At 40.6% G+C, this 17,396-nt stretch overlaps 1 protein-coding gene across 11 annotated transcripts in view; it reads left to right on the top strand.

Moving 5' to 3' along the window:
* Window positions 1–7,337: 7,337 nt before the first annotated feature.
* Window positions 7,338–17,396, top strand: part of LOC107377409 (adhesion G protein-coupled receptor L3) — a 410,636-nt gene continuing 400,577 nt past the window's right edge. For 5 of the 11 annotated variants that reach the window (XM_070547650.1, XM_070547654.1, XM_070547651.1 and 2 more), the window contains exon 1: window positions 7,339–7,991. The gene's annotated coding sequence lies outside the window, so the exon portion shown is untranslated. Of the gene's footprint in view, window positions 7,992–17,396 lie in introns of all 11 variants that reach the window. The other 6 variants (XM_070547668.1, XM_070547665.1, XM_070547658.1 and 3 more) reach the window with 3 other exon arrangements.

The raw sequence follows: 17,396 nt of genomic DNA, 5'->3' as shown, positions 1-17,396 counted from the left end.
AGAAGAAAAAAAACTGGTTAAGGCATGAATTACGGATTTTGAGTTGATTGAGCGTAAAGGAATAGCCTTGAGGAACCTAGGTGCAGAGCACATTATAGTTGACAAAAACCTCTTTCCTGTTTTGGAAGGAGGTAAAGGGCCCACGCAGTCAACTATAACTCTGTCAAAAGGGGCACTCACTATTGGCAACGGAACTAATGGTGCAGGTTGAATCACTTGGTTCGGCTTTCCTGCCATTTGAAACACATGACAGCTTCTACAAAATGCAGATACTTGGTTTTTCATTCCCGGCCAAAAGAAATGCTGTAGGAGAAGCTTATAAGTTTTATTCACCCCCAGGTGTCCTGACCAGTCACTAGAGTGAGCCAAGGAAATGACCTGATGAGTAAAGATTTGAGGAACAACTTGTCTGGTCACCCCCCAGTCAGCACCTCCTGATAAAGGAGAGCACCAACACAGAATCAGCACATCATTTTCAATCTTAAACCAACTGTCAGATTTATCTACCTTAACCCCATTTTTGGCTTGGTCAAAGTAGAGTTTCAGGCTCTCATCTCCCTGTTGAGCCCTAGAGAGGGTTTTGTGGTTTATAGGAAACATGTCATCCATCAAAAGAGTGGGATTGGGGTGTTCACTCTCCTCTGAAACACAGGGCAGAAGATCAGAAATGGTGTCATCATCTTTATCAGATGAAACCTCCCCCGAAAGGGCTGGCATCAACAATGTATCTTGTAAAGATATGCCCAAGTCTTTACAAGCTTGGGAATGGGTCACAACACAAGCAGGGAACAGTTTAAATTCTGACTGTCCGTCATCATTGCTAGCTACTGGGTTGTCTAGCATTTCCAAGCTGGGAACTACTTGCCCTCCAGCGATATCATTACCCAGCAACATGGCTACCCCCTCAACTGGCAACCCATCACAAACAGCAACATCAAGGTATCCATTAACCAACTGACATTTAAGGTGGATACAGTGCACAGGAGCAGACACAAAACCCATTTCCACTCTTTTTAAAATCACTGTATACCCCACTTGAGGTGTCTGGGGAAAAGGGTAACAAACTGCTGAGGACCAACGTCTGTGAAGCTCTGGTGTCTCTCAAAATCTGAACAATTGTTCATCAGAACCCTCAGACAATGACACCATCCCTGAAAGAAGAAAATGTTGAAAACAAGAGTCTGGCTTCTTTTCTTGTTTCAGCTGCTCTGATGATGATGACTTCACAAAAGCAACCACTTTAGGTTTTCTACTTTGTTTCAGGGGTCGGGTCGGATGTTGGTTTTGAGGATAAAACAATCTTTGATAATATGACCTGTTTTGTGGCAATAAAAACACTCACGAGTCTCCTGACCATCAGAAGGTCGTCGGATCATTTTTTTTCTTTCTTTTTTCCAACAATCTCATACAAGTTTTCTTTTATCACCCTCCCCTTGTGGGTAAGTGCAAATTCGTCTGCTAATAAAGCAGCCGATGAAAGAGCTGTGACTTTCTTCTCATTTAAGTAGGTTACAAGATTACCAGACAAACACTTCTTGAACTCCTCTAGAAGTATGAGCTCTCGTAGCTCTTCAAAAGTTTTGATCTTGGATGCAGCACACCATTTATCTAACAACAAGCTTTTCTCTCGGGCAAACTCCACCTGAGTTTGTCCTACAATTTTCTTATGTTGTCTGAAGTGTTGTCTGTATGCTTCAAGCACTGGCTCATAAGCTTTTAAAATGGCTGTTTTTACATGGTCATAATCTAAACTATCTGTAACAGACAGAGCCGACATTAATGCTCTCCCACTTAACTTACTCTGCATTAGAAGAAAACCACACATCCCTCGGCCACTGAAGGGCCGTCACGATCCGCTCAAAGGCTACAAAATAGCCATCCACCTCAGCTTCTCTAAAAACAGGCATGAGAGAGATACACTTACTGAGATCCATGGAGCTCTTAGTAGATCCAGGCAGGGATCAAAAGATGCCAAAACCACCTCCCTATTAATAACCCAAACAAACCAAAATGTTACTTACAACTACACGTCAAAGAGTGAGTCCTTCATAGGGAAATAAATCCCGGACGAGCCCCCATTTATCTTACGACCGGTGATGTTAAAAGGAAGGACTGCATAACATAAGAGGCATGTGGTAGGCACTTTTTAAAAGTAAACATTCTTTTATTTACAATAAGTAAAAAATAACCCCAAGATCAGTTTATCTCAACTAACTAAAGGAGACCTCAAAGAGAAAAAACTATGACCAATGTCTGAGAGTAAAATGATATGTGTGGAGCACCGCCCCACCAAGCCATTAACTGAGGAAGACTAACAGAATTAAAGAACTTCCACCCCAAGATAAATCCTATAATTAACCCAAACTAATAAAAGGAAGTCCAAGTCTCAACAAAAAGGCGTTCTTCTTCTAATAGTAAACAAAAGGAGGTAAAGGTACAACTAAAACTAGGCTCCCAGCCAAACAATTAATACAACAAGTGTACCATCAGAAAGGGGTCTCAACTCAGCTCTGACGGGAGATAACATTATATTTTATACGTATTGGTTTCAATATAAATCTATAACAAGCCTTTTACTTTTAACAAATACATACACAATTTAAAATGTTGTTAAAACCTGCTAGCCACCGAAGCTGCAACTAATAAGCAACTAACTAACCAACCATAGATAACTTCGTTGGATCTAAAAAAAAACATTTTAAATTAGTTGACTTACATTTAAACTTGAAATTTGCCCCAGAAGTAGTTGCTGGCTTCTGATCCGCCATCCTTTTGAAAATACCACGGAGTATTCTGGGAAATTTTTGACCAAGGCTAGGCTACAAGACACCTCCTATGTATCCTTGCTCAGCTAGCTAAATGGCTAACAAATAGAGAACAATCGCAATGGTAGAACATGAACATTGGAACATGCCTTGGCGGTACCTGATGATGTATCTCCTAGGCAACCGGGACGGGGCCAAGACATCAAGACAAGGTTTCTTGGCATTGAGAAACACCCGTTCTCTGCTGTTTCCTGGACGCTAAACCAACAACAGCCTTCTCCATCGTGAGTCAAGATGGGTGAGTCCATGAATGTTAAGTGACAGTTTGACATAAATCTGTGAGGATTTGTCCTACATAGTTTCACCATCTAGTTACTTCCAGCTTTAACACGGAAGCCATTAAAAGGGGCTTAAAGATGCAAAACATTTTCCACCTCTAGATGGTGCCCTTTAAGATAAACCTCTTGATTTCTGCTTTAAATTAAACAATTCTTTGAAAACTGCCTTTTGTATTTACTCCCAAAATTTTTGTCTCATAATGAAATTCGTTTGTTGATCTAAACATTTAAATTTGACTAAAAGGCAAAAATGGCATATATGTATTCAGACTACTCTGGTGTATAACTCGGGTATTCCTTGTAACTGAGCTTTATCTCCTTCTTCGTTAGGAATTATTTATTGGAATTCCTCAAACTAGCTTGTATAAAATGCGCGTGTGATTATTTTCTAATTCCATTTATGTTGTAAAATTGAACAAAGAATGCTGTTTAGGGACGTTTTCTCTCCACTTGCATGATTCTGTTTCTCTGTGGTAAAACTCCACATATAGAAGACTCTAACCTCCTTCATTTCCATGTTTTTGAAATGCTTATTCACCTCGACGCAGGGGGAAATCTATTTAATCACAAGGAGTGTGTTATTCCGAAGCTGTAAAAGGAGCTGATCTGTATTGCATCAGTCTGTAGCCGACTCCATCTCAAATATTGAGGAGGTTTTTATGTTCTAGCGAACACGCAGACAGTTATTTTGTAGTTTTTGTGGATATTGAGGAGAAAGCACTAGTTCCTGGCACTTGATGTGTGGCCTTGAAGCTACCTGGTTTTTAATGACAGAGGCTTTGGTCAGCACTCTACATGGAAAAAAAATCCTTTTGGGGGTGGAAAGCAGTGTCAGGAGGAGATAACGCCTCATCATTTCAAAAGAAGATACCTAGTTATTTTTCATCAATGTGTGCTGGAGTTCAAGGTGTGTTTAAAAAAAATGAACAGGGGGAACTAGCGTGGAAAAAAAGCATTTTACCCTCATGTTAGCTCATTAGTGGAGCACTAGACATGTGATTGGATGATTACGTATTGTTCGACTGTAATTAGGATTATTAAAGTGATTAATAGGCGATGGGATGATTGAGGGGTAAACGCTATTTGGCTCCAGCTGCAGATGTACTGCAGCTGCTGCAGTGCTCAAAGGTCATCTGATGAGTTCATAGATACGGTCAAAGCTCTGATGTAATTCATGTGAGGCCACCTTGAACTCGCCAGACCGTAGTTCAACTGAAAAACGAGGCTTTCAGAGGGAGGAAATGTGGCACAATAAGATGAGTCATTTATAGCCATCTGCTAAATGTTCACACAGATTTTTAATTTTGTCTGTTGACATATTTGGCAGAGATAGATAAGTAGGGGGAAAAGAAAACAATTTTTAACCAGCCCAGTCATCTCCTGACCCAGCTGTACTCCTTTAGCTTAGCATAAAACACAGTAAGTGAATGGATCCAACTAGCATTATGAGTAAAAAAAAAAAAAGTCCTTAAAATCACTCTGTAGTGATCCCAGTTCTTCTCAGAGACCTAAATAATCAGACTGACTGCAAGTGAAAATAATTAGTAACATAAAGGAATCACAGGCACCGTTTTAGACTTGGGACTATTTCATGACAAAGCACAGCTGGAAGCCTCCGCTGAAAGATGCAAGGCAGCCCCAAAGACACATGCTGCTGTGAACACAGATGCACACGTTGTTAGCGAACTGAATGATGTTGTTTTAACCTAATCAGCAGTGGACGTCTCGGCTAGTTTAAGTTAGCTGTTAGCATTAACAATTACACTTCATGACATAAGTCCTCATAGCTTGTGATATTTGTGGAGATAAAACATACATGTTACAAGTCAGTGGTAGAGTTGTGTTGCTGTTATCCAATCCGGGGCGAGACGACCAAATATCAGGAAATAAGACTCCAAATCCTGCCGTCTGAAGCTCAGCTGTGATGTCGCAGACTTGGCCTGCTGAAACAGGGGTGTGTGGGCTTTTTTGTGCCCAGAGTTCTGCCTTCAAGGCATTTGTTCCTTCTAGAAACCACTACAATTGTAATGATTAAACAAGTAATCTACACCTTTAAGCTGTAGTTTTAGTTTATTATAAATAAATGTTAAAACAGTCTTCACTTGAACTTTCAATCATTTGTTTGTATTTCAAGTGATTGTTTAGATATTTTAAAGTGTTTCGACAGGCGCTTGTTGGTATTTGTTGCATCACCAGGCTAACCTAATAGATTATGAGAGCTAGCATGAATGGTGTTCAACTTGTTTATTTTCATTAAAATACAGATCTCTATGGATAAAAACAATTAACATTTTAAAATGCAAATTTCACAAATGTTCACTAATATTAGTTTACTGAAGTTCAAACCAGTTTTCAGCATTTTCTTGTTAGTTTACACTGCTATGTATTTTAATGGCCACATAGTTTCTACAGAGCTGTATTTGTTTGTTATCATCAGATTATCTGGGGACACAGGGGTGGCAGCCCCAGCAGAAACTGTCTTCTCCCTGGCAACCTCCACCAGCTCCACTGGGATCCAAAGGCTTTCCCTGGCCAAGGTGAACACATAATCCTTCTAGTGTGTTCTGACTTGATGGGTGGCCTCTTGCCAGCTGGATGTGCTCAACACACTTTTTCTGGGAGGAGGCATCCTTGGAAAATGCCCTCACCACCTCACATGGCTCCTCTCAACCTGGAGGAGCAGCGGCTCTACTCTGAGTCTCTACCAAATGTCCGAGTTCTTCGCCTCGCTCTATCTCTACTGCTGAACCTGGCCACCCTTTGGAGGAATCTCGTTTTGGCTGCTTGTATTTGTGATCTGGATAGTTTTTGGTAATTACCCACAGCTCATGACCATAGGTGAGGGCTGGAATGAAGATCAATCAGTAACTGGAGAGTTTAGCTTTCTGGCTTAGTGTCCACATCGCTGTAGATGCCTCCCGTTCTGCCTGTCGACCTCCCTCTTTACCTCACCCATTACCAAGACTTTAAGATACTTAAACTCCTCCCCCTGGTGTGGGACCTGTCCACTGGCACAGGTGTTTAGTGTTTGGGTTGAAATTCTTTGCTCTTATTCAGGTGTGTCTAAACCCTTTTAAGAATAAGGTATTAGTAAAAATCTGTACAGAAAATGTTAAGGTCCATCTTGAGTACCTTTTTTTTTTTTTTTTTTTTTTACAAATGAACACACTTGCTCTAATTTGGTGGCTCCTTCTGCTTCAGACCCACAAAAAAGCAATCATGACATGAGCCCAGATATTTGTGATCTGACTAAACAAATATGGTTAACAAGCTAAATAATTAAGGACACAAGCAAACATGCTTCAGCTCATGTTCTATTCAATTTCTTACAATTTAGTTGGGTTTTTCTAAAAAAAAAAGTGCTATAAACATAGCTTCAGCAAAGGTTTTTCAATTTTATTTTGATTTCTGTAAATCATTCCAAGACCCCCTGTTGTAGTTCTTGGTGATACAGTCAGTGGCGCCCCGAGAAAATTTTATAGGGAGGGCCAGAAAAAGATTTAAGGTTAACGTGTATCAAATTGAACCTTGTGGTAACTCAGAGTTTAGCGTGTGGCAATGCATTGAGTGTTTCTTTGTTCTTTTTCAGTAAAAAAAAAACAATATCCAACATGTTTCCCTCAAATTTGAGATAGGCAAACATTTCCTAAAAGACAATTCAAACTGTTATTTGGAATGTTATTTCACAAGTTGCTTTAGAATTCTAGAACCGTTTAATTTGCCTGTGGCTGTCTGCGCAGAAACATCCACGAAAACTCAAGACTGAAACTTTTGTTTTGAAAACGATGAGCAGCAACATACCGTATATTCTTTTTAAAAACTCTGTTTATGCATTCATTGAATCTTTTTATTGCATTTCATGTGTATGTCAGATTATATAAGACACATTTTTGGCTTCTGCGGACACGGAGTTATTAAAGAACACTGGTCTTCTCTGGGGTGGCAAGTGGGGTGGCCAGCAATTTTCAAGGGGTGCCTGTAGCCACCCCTTTCTTGGAAGCACCACTGGTCCCGACCCCATCTTTGTGAACCACTGCTGTAACTGTCTTTTTATAAACCAGATTTATGATTTTTAATATCAAGATGCTTTTGAATCATCTAACAGAACCGACTGCCGGGGTTTTCAGATAAATCTCACCTGTTATAATAAGTCAGGTGTCCTGTCCAGGCCAGCCCGGGGCTGTGCCATGGAGCTGCCTGTTTTCTGCTGTTTGCTGCTAGGTGGAGCCCGAGTATACGGTGAGAGCGGCAGAACACATCCAAGCTCTCCTCTCACCTTTCACTGGCTCTCCCAGCTCCGGCTCTTCATACTGATTTACTCCCAGCCAGTGCGCACAATTGGTTTGTCATAGTCGCCGCAAAAAGCTCAGTGAATCTGGACCCAAAACAACTTCCCTACGGAGATTTTTCTTCTTCTTTTTCTCCTAAAATCCCTCTGTTCTCTCAGAATCCACCCTGGATTTTCCTCCCCTTTTCTTTTCTGTTGCCGTTTCTTATTTTTGCTTTTGCGGTGTTTGCTTCACACCATCAAGGGACGTGATGTAGCCCACCCCCCATCCAGTCCAGACGGGTTGTGGAGGAGGTCGCCTGCCTGCCTGCCGGCATTCAGGGATGTAAAGAAGGGACAGTGGAGACGACTCACTCGGGATTCTGACATTTTTAAAAATTTCTTCATTAATAATAAAAAAAGGAAAATTCTTCTCCAGAGGATTTTCACCCGCGCGACACTTTGGATTCTGTTTCCTCACACGCGTAAAAAGCGCCAGAGGACGGTGCGCAACGCCGGAGGAGAGACACTTTTGGAGAGAATTTCCCCTAAAATAAATCCGAGGACGTGCCCTCGTATTCTTTCCACCTCTCTTCCTTCAACGCATTTCCAAAAAACGCGGTAAGTGTGACGTTTCTCTGCATTATCGTCCGTGTGCACATCCTCACTTTCATCTGCAGATTCAGTTCTGGGCGACAATAACGTCCATGACCATACGCCTGCATGCCTTCCTGCAGCCCATCTTTACTTACAATCACCTTATCTGAGCTGTGGTGCGTTTATAACAATCATAATTTAAAAAAATATTTATATCTGATTTTCCACTATTAAACGGTGGAATGTGGTCTTATTAAACGGACGAGGAGTGCTTTGGGAAGAGTTGGATCATGCATATATGATGGGAAGTTTTACAAGTTTCCTAATATTTTAGGTGACATTCTTATTTTGTGAGATATACTTGAGGCGGGAGCTGATTGCCTTGGAAGAAAATACACTAGTGCAAGCAGGCCTGTGCTTTTTTTTCTTTTCTTCTGAGGGCAGGTGCAGCAGTGTGAGCATCTGAATATTTTATTATAGGTAGCCTTACAAGAACCAAACAAGGCCTACAGCATGCAGGTTTTTTTATATGCTTCACTCAATAAATCCCTCAAGTGATTTATTTAAATTCCTTAACATGCCAGAATTTATTTTTAAATTTTTCAGGGTGATGTATACTTTTGCAACCAAAAGTAGCCAACACAACATGTATTATTATTTAATGCACACAGGAAAGAGGGGGCTGTAGAGAAGAATGTAACTCTGAGCGGCTAGAGTATCTTTGAAGTATTTCAGAATGAAAAATCAGAGCTAAAGTTTCCCATTTCCTGTTCATCCTTTGGACTATATTGCTTCTGTTCTTTTAAAAGCAATCTTTTATTGTGGCGGGTTCTGTCCAGATTACAAACACTGTGGTCAGAGCAGAAATCACAATTATATTTTGAATCTTTATTTTCTTATGGTAAAAATGTGGGAATATTGTGGCGAGGGCTTGAACTGTGTTCATTTAAAACCTTCCTGTTTAGTTGCCTAATTTTACGTGATACACTCAGAAAAATAGACTTTTATCTCCTTTATGCTACTCCTACATCTCTAATAGCCTCTCGATTGAAGCTTAACCTAACCAGAGTTCACATTTTAACAAGAATGCAGTTACACGCTTACATCAGCAGATGGCAGAGTTGTGCTCTTTTGTTATCATTCAAATGTATGTATTTTAACACACTAGAATCTGTACATGCTACCTGACCAAAAATTAGGATGAATATTTTTATAGCATTAAAATTCTTAGTTTTTGCAGCTATAAAAGCAGAGAAGAGCTGCTGAGAGAAGAAAATGTGACATTTTGAAGCGTTGAAAACCGTATGCACGTATGGTGAAAATACGGTTGGATGAGACATGGAAGGATGTAAATAGTCAGAAATAAAAAAAAATGGAAGCACCACTGTGTTTTGCTGTCAATCTGCCATCTTGTGCTGACGTTCAAGGCAACACAAGATGTATTTGAGTAGTTTTCAGAGGACGTGTCTTTCTGAAGGCATGTCATGCTTGCAATCTAGAATGTGATGAAACCATTCTGATAATATTAAAAAATCTGACAATTTCCCCTTACTAATTAGGCATCTCCTTTTTATTTTTTTCCTTCTTTCTCATGCGTGTGACAACTTCTTTCCATTGTCAGCTTCTCATCTGTGCTGCTGTTTGTTGTATCCTTATCTCACAATTACATTCATTATGTCCGGGACTGCAGTGCCATCTGTCATATGAGGTGTAAGGTGGCGTTTCCCTTAAGCAGGTGACACATACCCATACACAAACAAACATTTTTAATTTATACTAGTAGTTTATATAAAAAAAAAGAAAAGACTTCCCCCCGTGTCTTCGGGGAAACTCAGGAGTGCATTTGATGCTTTCTGGCTAAATATTGAAGTCAACCTCCACTTTCTTTCCAGTGAGCCTCATCCGTTTAGATTCAGCTAAGTGCTGCTCCTGGTGGGATCTAATCTAGTTTAATCTAACAGGAATTAAAAAACCTGACATCTGGTGTGAGAGTCTGATGGGACGGCTGCTGTATGAAAATAATTGTTCCCCTGCCTTTTCCTGGAGCTGCTGTTAGATTTGAGCCCATTGTACAGCAGGAGGAGGGGTTGCTAAATACAAACTGCTGAACAATGTTGTATTCAACTTTTTATAAACAGATTCAGTGATTGTTGGGGGGGGGGGGGGGGGCACTGAAATGTCAGGTTTTTCTTTTCAATTTAAAGATAATGAAAGTTTTTTTTTTCCAAAAGGAAGAAACTGTTGCCTCGCAAGGGGTCGTTTTGATCCTTTAATTGGACTTTTTGTTTAGGCTTTGGTTCATTCCACTCCAACACACCTAAGTATTTCTTCCTTTTGATTTGTACGTTATAGTAATGCAAGTTAATTTGCTGCCCTCTCTGGAAACCATGTTGTTTTTTTTTATAAAACAGTTTCTTTACTCCGTCTACGGATTGCAGTTTTTTCCCAGTGAGGATTCTTTCTTCACATCAGCAACTTCAGTATTTTTGATTACATGTATTTTCTTTTGCAACAAAAGAAGGCCTCCATTTTGTCCTTGTTGGCTGAATACAAACATATGCGCTTAAGTTTTCATTGAATTTGGTTGAGCCTACGCTTCATGAATGTTGAAAAATCCTTTTCTTGTGAAGTAGTGTTTCCTGAGTCGTGTTTTTTCTTTTCTAAAGTGGACATATTTTAAGATGTTTTTCTCAAAGGCTGTTGCGAAGGAAGTGACTACAGTTGCAGCTTTAAAGGTGCAGTATGTAAGAATATAGTGAGAATTTTACAATGAGATAATCTCAAAAGAGTACTGTTTCATTCATTTTGGATGGAAGGTTATACTGACACATATTTCTTATCCAGCTGGCTGCAGGGATTTTCAGTTTTTCTCCTTTGAAAACAAAGAAAGGAGTGACGTAACTGCTGTTTACCATCAGTGAGTGTGGGGTTTGCTGTGTCTCTTGCAAGCAAATACTGCAGCACCGACAACTGTAATTTGACGATGGCCGGCAAAAAGCTCCACAGCTGTTTAAAGTGGATGCAGTAACCAAATTTTACCACAGGATGTCATTTTTACATTTTTACATAATGCACCTTTAAACTGACCTGTTTGGACGTTGAAGCTTCAATAAGTTGTAAAATTATTTTACACATTTTCACTCGTCAAATTACAAAAGGTTTTAATATAATTTAGTGATCTGGGAGCACATGGACACGGATGAAACACGAAGAATGATCACAATTTATTGTGAAAAATGTTGTCATATATCACTGCCTTTCAAAATGAGTTGAAAATGCGCTCTTGTAATTTTATATAACAGGCAACAAACGGATTGTAGTCTGCAGGATGAAAACACGATGCACCCTGATGTACACTTGTGATGTTTATTTTTTTAAATTAGGCACATTTGCCTTTGTCTTTTATTGAAAAGTTTTTACATGTTTTTTTGTTTTACTCATCTTTTCACAGACTGTCGGGATAATAAAGACAGCAGTTGAACCAGTTAAACCTAGCCTGGCAAGCCAGACTAAATAAATGTATTATTTAGTCTGGCGATGCTCCATTGACGGCTCTCGGTTGTGGGGCGGGTTCTACCGTTGTCTTTCAAATGATCTCCGCATGCTGCTGGACAATGAATGTGACATACTCACCGCAACAGCTATCAGTAAATGAGGCGGTCCGCAGTTGAAGATGGAGAAAACATAATTTTTTATTTAAAAAAAAGCACTAAAATACATCTATCTGCTCCTGATTCTAATGAAGCCCAAGTTCTAATAGTCCATAATTAATGTAAAAGCCGTTTCAAACGAGCTGTCGCCATCTTGTTTCACTCTGTTGCATCATCCCACCCACCAGGCATATAGAGTGCCCTGATTGGCCCACAAGGCAGATAAAGCTCTGTGATTTGTTCACTAAGCAGATAGAGCACTATGATTGATCCACCATTATGGACCAATCACAGCTCTTTATGCGTTTGACACCCCTCTAGAGAGCTGTGATTGGCCAGCCAGAATGCTGTTAGGGGCTGCAGAGGTTCCAGTGGAGTGTTTCTAGACCAAATTCTTGCTTTGCAAAGTTTGGTCTAGTTCACTAGGCTAAGTTAAACCAACTAGTCTTGTACTTTAGCAGTTTTATTGCACAAATGTGTACTCAGCACCAGTTACAACAGTAACAGGATTTTGATTATCAAGTCAAGAGTAAAACAGATGAAAAATATTTGCTGACGTTGTATTAGCTGCAATGTAGAAACCAGTCTCAGGCTATCTAACAGGGCCTTGTTTTCCCCTGTGTATCAGCTTTTTTCTCCTGATGTTGAGTTGATGAAGAGATTATCTTATTAAAAAAAATTCCTCAGAATTACAAATAAATCTAAGTCTTTTGAGAAGTTACCTCACCAGTTTTCTTCTTCATATCTTAATATTTGACAAGTTAGGGCATTATCACCACCTACAGGCTGTTGTGAAAAGTGTAGTGGAAGGGTTGGCATTAAAGTGAAAATGTGTATTTTTACCGTTAAATTCTGAAAATATTCATCGAAACGTTGAAAATGAATAAAATATATCCAGTCGTTGAAAAATATTGGCAGCCTCCTACCATGTAACCATAACAATGGGGTCTAAGATATGCATCCATTTCCTCGACGGAATTAACTGAAGGACCATCAAAGTCTGAGGAGTCACGCTGAGGGCACGTGCTTTCTGCTCCACAGGTAACACCCAAATTTCAATTAGCAACAGTCATGGCGATGTGGTGTAAAACTACCCTGAAAATGTATGTATGCACTGCCCTGGAAACTACACACTGCCGCTTTAAACAAGAACCCCACTGAGAACTAACAGCTTGCCTTTGTGTTGGCAAAAAGTAGGAAAAAATATGTTTCAATTCTTAGAAAACTCAAATAGCCTTAATTTTAAACTAATCTTCATAACTGGCTCGGGGCCTAATGGTACGAGTGTCCGCCCTGAGACCGTGAGATCAGGGTTCAAATCCACAGTCGGGCCATACCAAAGACATTTTAAAAATGGGACCCGATGCCTCCCCGCTTGACACTCAGCTTTAATGGGTTCGATTGAGGGTTAAACCATCAAATGGTAGCAACTCCACCACACAGCAGAACTCCTTTAGGCTTGTGTCATTTGTGGAGATAAAACATCTGATTTGCAGAACAAACATTGGTTTTAGCCAATCAGAAGAGAGATGTCAAAATATCAGGAAATAATAGTTCCAATCCTGCTGTCTAAAGCTCAGCTCTGGCTCACGTTTACTTACGACTTACAAGGTATTCAGTCATTCCTACTACAGACCACTACAAATGTATTGATTAAAAGAGTGAACCACAGTTCAGCTTTCACATTCTGTGTTTTTCATTTAGAAAATTTAGCAGACTCTGGTTGTGATAACAAAAAGTTACTGTTCGTCTTGCTTTTTTTTGGCAGCTGGCAATTACAATGAAGTCAGATGAGATTAAGTAGAGCAATTCTTGTCAAACTGTCGGTCTCCATGGCTACCGTTCAGGAGCTTACATGTAGAAACTGCAGCATTGCTGCCTTTCAGATTGCACAATTCCTACGGTCAAGAAAAAATTCACTCCTCACTTTACACGAACAGGAATTCTTTTTTTTTTTGCAGTGGAATTTTTTCGCCTCTAAAAAAGATTATTTGCAAATATATAGTTATATTAAGGTATTAATAAAGGTATTTTATGATTACAGATGGAATGCTTTTGGAATGGGAATCCAAAGAGTTCACCTTGACATCTGAGAAACTGATTTCCATTTCCCACTTTTCTTTTCTGTCCACATTTATTCTTCTGACTGCAGTTAATGAAAGCCTTTAAGTCTATTCTTAAGACACTTTTTTATACTTATCCCAAGTGGCACAGCCTGATACGCTTGACAAATTAGAAAACACGTCCAGCAAAGAAGAGAAGCGCTTCGGATTCTCAGACATGCTATCTAAATGATGGATTTTTAAAACTTCTTTGGCAGCTGAATGGTTGTTTATCCCCGCGGCTGGATGCTGACATGCTAAGCATCACACAAATATCTTCAGAGAGGGGAGATGACAGTTTATTTTGCTGGCTGGTTTTGTCCCTGTGAGCTTTAAACGATAGGAAGCTCTCGCTTCCTGTTGACAGGACAGCTAAAACATTCCAGGCTGATGTGGTTCCATCGCACAATTTATGAACTGATGTTTGCGTTTTTAGAACAATGCATGAGTCAGGTCATTTGGAATGGCGCGTTCCCGTTTCTGTCGGCTAAATGTCACCCTCTGCAGAAGTGAGGTCTGGAGTTAGCACGCTGTTGGGAGAGAGGCGGGTCACTCAGCTGGGGCACGTTTTCCGGCAGGAATGTCACAGAAAGAGAAGCAAGAGCTTTAAAAAGGCAGGGAAAAAATGGCTCATGGCCAAGAAAAGGTCTTCAAGGTCCATGCCTCTCAACACTTTGGATGTCCTGTCTCATAAAGAGCTGGGACACAAAGGTTTTGACACCAGCTTTCACAACCCCCCTGGACGTTAAATTGCAGGAAATGGGGTTAGAGTTGAGATGGAGACTTCGACTGGTGCTTGATGGAAAGAACAGACAATTTCCTTTTTTTGAAGGGCTTTGCATGGGCTTGTGAGCTGTCTGGCATCAGATATTTTTTTTGGTGCGTATTCAAAAAAAGATTGAGCAACTTATGACATAGATTGTAAAAGTGCAATTTGACATGTGTGAAGTAAATATTGCACAGACACGCTTAAGTTATAGATTGGAAAAAAACTGTGCACCAGGCAATTACGTCCATCTGTGAAATGGTGAGAAAAATCAATGTTCAAATTTATTTCAAATAAAAAAATACTTTATTAATCCCAGAGGGAAATTGATTGCTGTAGTAGCTCAGAATAATAATAATAATCAAGTCATCAAAGAGTTATTGTATATTACAATGGCTGTTGGCAGGAAGGATCTCCAGTAGTGGTCAGTGTTGCAGCGAAACTGAAGAAGCCTCTGACTGAAGACACTCTTCCGTTGTCGGACAGTCTTGTGAAGAGAATGCTCAGGGTTGTCCATCATGTTCTTGATTCTCTGGAGAATCCTTCTTTGCATTATCTCCTCCAGTGGTTCCACAGTCGTCCCCAGAACAGAACCAGCCTTTTTTATTAGGCTGTTGAGCCTTTTCAGGTCCCTGCTTCTGAGGCTGCTACCCCAACAGACGATGGCTGAAGAGATTACACTCAACAAAAGACTTGTAGAAAATCTGCAGCATCTTGCTACAGACATTGAAGGACCTAAACGTCCTCAAGAAGTGCAGTCTGCTGTGTCCCTTCTTGTAAATAGCTTTGCTGTTCTTTCTCCAGTCCAGTCTGTTGTCCAGGTGAACTCCAAGGTATTTGTATTCCTCAACCACCTCCACTTCTTCTCCCATGATGGAAACAGTGTTTGACTCCACCCTGTTTCTTCTGAAGTCTAAAATCATCTCCTTTGTTTTGTTCACGTTCAAGGTCAGATGATTGTTTCCACACCATGCCACAAAGCGCTCCACCAGCTCTCTGTACTCAGCTTCCTGTCCATCTCTGATACACCCGACAACTGCAGAGTCATCTGAGTATTTCTGTAGATGACAGGTCTCTGATTTGTACTGGAAGTCTGAGGTGTACAGGGTGAAAAGGAATGGTGAGAGTACAGTCCCCTGTGGTGCTCCAATGTTACTGATCGCCTGGTTTGATGTGCGGTTCTTCAGCCTCACAAACTGTGGTCTGTTTGTCAGGTAGTCTTTAATCCAGGTGATAGTTGAGGCCCCCACCTGTGTCTTCTGGAGTTTCTGGCAAATTACAGTATATCAGGCTGGATTGTGTTAATACACTGGAGAAATCAAAGAACATGACCCTCACAGTGCTGCCTGCTTTGTCCAGATGACAGTGGGTTGGTTGAAGCAGCTGGATGATGGCATCTTCAACTCTAACTCCATGGCGATGAGCAAACTGCAGCGGGTCCTGATATGCCCTAGTTTGCTTATTCAGGTGGACCAACAGGAGTCTCTCCAGGACCTTCATGATGTGGGATGTCAGGGCAACCGGTCTGTAGTCGTCATTGACTGATGGGCGAGTTTTCTTTGGAACTGGAACAAGGCAGGATGTCTTCCACAGGACTTGAACCTTCTCCTGGGCCAGGCTGAGGTTGAAGAGGTGCTGCAGAATCCCACAGAGCTGCTCTGCACAGCCCTTCAGTACTCTGGGGCTGACACCATCTGGACCTGCAGCCTTGTTCCTGTTCAGTCTCTCCAGCTGCCTCTTCACCTGACTTCTAGAGGCAGATGTTTATTCGTTTAGCACTTTGATCCAAAGCAACTTACAATTCATAAGGGCATGCTGTGATCCCAATATAATTCAGCAATCTACAGATAGGTGGGAGGGGGAGGTAAATGGGGCAGCAGCATCTCCTGACTTGGTTGAAGACAGATTTATAGAACCAGAAGAGTACATGACTGCGTTAGAGGACAAAAGAGCTGGCGTGTGACAGGAAAATAGGGCTGCAACAAACGATTATTTGGATAATCGATTAATCGGATGGGGTCTCGACACGATTAATCGATTAATCGGATTACATGGGGAAATTTTTAAAAACTGCTAGGGAAACGTTATTTCTCTCCTTCCTTCACTTTATTTAACACAACATTATTAGAAAACAGTTCAATAGCAGAAAAACAACATGCCATCACCTAAATTGTCTTATAAGGTATATAGACAGAGACCCTAAGCTACATCTATCTGTGACCTAAAATGCTTGGTCCAAGTTAAACAGCTTAAGGGCAATTCTCATCTGTTTTGTTTGATCTCATCTGTTGACATTTATTTTGAAATGTAATTAAACATAGGCTGTGAATTAATCAAAATTGATCACTATTTCCAAAAATGACTGAAAAAATACCAAATAAAACAAAAGTAAATGAATGCCATTCTCCTTGCGATGATGCCCTGGGCAACTGCCATAAAGTCACATCAAGAAATGCTGCTGATCATTCCAATGATCCCAAATAGACTCACATTAGGCCACATGAAAGCAACTGAACCCAAAAATATATTAACCAGTATATAACTGCACTCTCACACAACACGCCTGCAGCAACAGTTAGGACTCCTCCCTCCCTTTTAAAAGCGTTTTTGCTTCCGAGGACATTGTGGTTGTAAAACCACATGCTAGTAGTCTGGCCCCGGTGTGATCAACCAGTTTCTGCGGGAATGTGACGGCGGAACCAGGGCCAGATTAACACTTTGTTGTACCCTGGGCAACAATATTCAAGGGCTCCATCATCACGACCCGAGGATCACCATAATGTGGTCACATACAGAATATTTTACTGTAATATGCAGTAAATATACTCAATACTTGAATGCCTGACAACACGTAACCCGCCCAGAGTAACCTTTGACCCACCTCGTGTGGACTGACCAATGAGGAGAGGGT

Source organism: Nothobranchius furzeri, chromosome 2 (genome assembly GCF_043380555.1).
Source record: "Nothobranchius furzeri strain GRZ-AD chromosome 2, NfurGRZ-RIMD1, whole genome shotgun sequence".
Lineage (NCBI taxonomy): Eukaryota > Metazoa > Chordata > Actinopteri > Cyprinodontiformes > Nothobranchiidae > Nothobranchius > Nothobranchius furzeri.
This window is presented reverse-complemented; position numbering and strand designations above follow the sequence as displayed.